The sequence below is a fragment of the Salminus brasiliensis genome, chromosome 4 (assembly GCF_030463535.1).
Source record: "Salminus brasiliensis chromosome 4, fSalBra1.hap2, whole genome shotgun sequence".
NCBI lineage: Eukaryota > Metazoa > Chordata > Actinopteri > Characiformes > Bryconidae > Salminus > Salminus brasiliensis.
In genome coordinates this window covers 26,659,821-26,663,808 of record NC_132881.1, presented here as the reverse complement: position 1 = coordinate 26,663,808, position 3,988 = coordinate 26,659,821, and positions in this window count along the sequence as shown.

Sequence of the window (3,988 nt, the reverse complement as noted above, 5' to 3'; positions counted from 1 at the left end):
AAATTGAATTTAGATTTTCGTTCATGGTCGTGACAGCACTACAAAACTAGAAAGTCAAGAGTGAAAACGGAAAAACGACAGAAGGTTTATGGCCACCAATAACGAGCACAAACAGCGGACCGCTCTAAAATCAGACACCAAGAAAAGTTTAGTTTGACCATCTTAGACCACATAAAGTCACAGAATACTGATTCTAAACACTCAGCAAAGCCACTCCACCTGAAACGATCAACATTTATAGCTAGCGACATAAATACACCATGGAACAACGTCGGTTAGCTGTCGGTTGCCTGTTAGCTTCATGCTAACGCCGCAGCTGTGCTAAAGAAAAGCTGGAGATTTTCCAACCAAGTGTAGCCACATAAACCACTCACCTTTAGACAGCGTTGAACAACCTACTGGATTCCAGCTATAGCCACTGCAAAGGCGTGTTTGTGTGCCACTTACCGTGCATTTACCACACAGCTTTACTAACTGTAACGCAGCAGTTGAGGAAGCAAACGGAGGCCAAGGCCAAGTCTGGAGAAATGCTAAATTAGGTTTGTGGGCGGGGCCTTGTTTTACACAGACGCACGTCAATCAAAAATTACACCCGAATCTTTCACCAACACTGAGGCCGGACATTGACATAGTGCATTTTTATCATTTAATATAAATTGTAAAAAAAATAGTTAAAACAACACCAACACTGATATTTTAACACTCATGACTCTGCTGTGAAATCTGATGTGAAAATTATAAGCAGAATTTTATCAGACCAATTATAAAACTGGCTCTGTGGTGTTTTTCTTAGTCATGGGTAAATAATGCTCTGTGAAGTCGTTACCCTTCATGTCTTTCACAGTGCTGCCATCAGTGTAAGGCTGTGTTTGCGAAAAACCTTGTTAGTGCTATGATCATGGAAAGACGAGGGCGCCCTCTAACGGTGGCTTCGTGTTTTTACACTATTACATTTAACATACTGACTGCACGAGACTCTGAGCACCAAATACACATTTGATCCACCCACACATAGTGTCTTTTAATATGAGAAAATTAAAAGATTTTTAAAATAAAATTCTGTTGTTTACCTTTTAGGAGGGTCTCTCCATTTCAGTGTATCTGTACAGAGCCAGAACAGGTTGGTTTCAGTGCAGTGGTTGTATTGTGGGCAGTGGTGGCTCAGCGGTTTGAGCTCTGGGCTATTGCTGACAGGGTTGTGGGTTTGATACCTGGCCTCGGCAAGCTGCCACTGTTATACTGTTGGGCCCTTGAGCAAGGCGGCTCTCCGGGCACATGTGCTCACAGTCACTTGGTGTTAGCGTGTCAGCCACCGGCCTCGTCCAACATTGCTACCTTGGTGTTAGCGTGCCAGCCACCGGCCTCGTCCAACATCGCTACCTTGGTGTTAGCGTGTCAGCCACCGGCCTCGTCCAACATCGCTACCTTGGTGTTAGCGTGTCAGCCACCGGCCTCGTCCAACATTGTTACCTTGGTGTTAGCGTGCCAGCCACCGGCCTCGTCCAACATTGCTACCTTGGTGTTAGCGTGTCAGCCACCGGCCTCGTCCAACATTGCTACCTTGGTGTTAGCGTGCCAGCCACCGGACTCGTCCAACATTGTTACCTTGGTGTTAGCGTGTCAGCCACCGGCCTCGTCCAACATTGTTACCTTGGTGTTAGCGTGTCAGCCACCGGCCTCGTCCAACATTGCTACCTTGGTGTTAGCGTGTCAGCCACCGGACTCGTCCAACATTGCTACCTTGGTGTTAGCGTGTCAGCCACCGGCCTCGTCCAACATTGCTACCTTGGTGTTAGCGTGTCAGCCACCGGCCTCGTCCAACATTGCTACCTTGGTGTTAGCGTGCCAGCCACCGGCCTCGTCCAACATTGCTACCTTGGTGTTAGCGTGTCAGCCACCGGCCTCGTCCAACATTGCTACCTTGGTGTTAGCGTGCCAGCCACCGGACTCGTCCAACATTGTTACCTTGGTGTTAGCGTGTCAGCCACCGGCCTCATCCAACATTGCTACCTTGGTGTTAGCGTGTCAGCCACCGGCCTCGTCCAACATTGCTACCTTGGTGTTAGCGTGCCAGCCACCGGCCTCGTCCAACATCGCTACCTTGGTGTTAGCGTGCCAGCCACCGGCCTCGTCCAACATCGCTACCTTGGTGTTAGCGTGTCAGCCACCGGCCTCGTCCAACATTGTTACCTTGGTGTTAGCGTGTCAGCCACCGGCCTCGTCCAACATTGCTACCTTGGTGTTAGCGTGTCAGCCACCGGCCTCGTCCAACATCGCTACCTTGGTGTTAGCGTGTCAGCCACCGGCCTCGTCCAACATTGTTACCTTGGTGTTAGCGTGTCAGCCACCGGCCTCGTCCAACATTGTTACCTTGGTGTTAGCGTGTCAGCCACCGGCCTCGTCCAACATCGCTACCTTGGTGTTAGCGTGTCAGCCACCGGCCTCGTCCAACATTGTTACCTTGGTGTTAGCGTGTCAGCCACCGGCCTCGTCCAACATTGTTACCTTGGTGTTAGCGTGTCAGCCACCGGCCTCGTCCAACATTGCTACGTTGGTGTTAGCGTGCCAGCCACCGGCCTTGTCCAATGTCTACCTTGTTGCCTACCTTGTTGATTGCACACCGCCTACCAGCCTCGTCCAACTAATGTGACCTAGCATAGCATTTTGAATTATGCATGAATCCAGATAATCCCACTGTGCTAGCAAATATAATTTTAGATCTTCATGGCCATAAAACTCTTCTCAAATTTTGTATGATCAAATGAAATTGCCAGCGGCATGGCAATGTAGTGATGTAGGCTAGCATTAGCAAATGGTTTCTAAAGTTGCTGCTGCTAATCAAACCAGTCGTTAGCAACCAATCCAGCAGAACTAGAGCAACATCCTCATCCCTTTTCATGCCTTTTAACGTTCAGAGGTCTCTCTGTCCAAATGCCTCCTCCAATGTGTACATGTGTCTTTGTCCTCTCCTGATCTTTTCCTTTTTGCCAGTTTCTCGTCCATCTGTCATTGAAAGTTGTGTAGTTCAACATGTAGCTAGCTATCAAGAGCCAGATAGACATTATTCCCTGCCCCTCCTCTTCCCCTGTCCTGTGCAGGAGTATCAACTCCCCCTGTTGCTGACTGGACACTTCATTTGTTTCCCATTTACAGAGGCAGAGCTGAGTACAAACACCCGGCATTTTCCCAGCAGGCAAACAGACCGGAGAGCTAGCAAACTGTAAGGAAACGTTTCTGAATTTTACAAAGGGTGTATTGGATTGAGATCGTGTACAGCTCCTTTAAACACCTGGATAGAATCCCGACTGCATGAACTGTGTTCCTGCCAGTGAAACACGTACAATATTACAATAAGCATTATTAAATTTAAATGCAGCTTCGAAAAAGGTTTGAAAAACACAGGTCCCAGGCATTGCATTAGATTGATCAAATCCACCACCAGCAGCACACCTGATTTCACTTAATGAGGCATGGATGATTACATATAACACCAGATTGCCATATTGTAGTAATGTTATTTGTATTTCTTGTAATAAATGAACTACCTATTTAATCTGGTTTTTTTTTCTAAGCACATACGCCCTTACTGCCCAGATATGCAGCTCTTTAAATATAATTTCCTCAGATGCCTAAAACATTGACATAGTACTATATTTCAGTTTAATGTTTCGAGTTGATTTGTAGCATTTCTTGCTCTGTAAGGCCATTGTCATTGCCATTTCTGGTTCTTGCTCTAGGTACTTGCATACCTGCATATATATACATTTTTAGTGGACTTACAAAAGAACTCCCCTCCATCTAGATGCTACACGACTGATACATGCACAAGGCTGATCTGTGTGTATTGTAACTCTACATTTATTAAGAGCGCAATGTGTGGATCTATATGTAGACTGTTAAATGTAGCCTGATGTGACACATTTCTTATACATGCTAATATGACGTTCTCGAATGTGGCTTTAACATAGAAACAAAAGTCAGGGCCGAG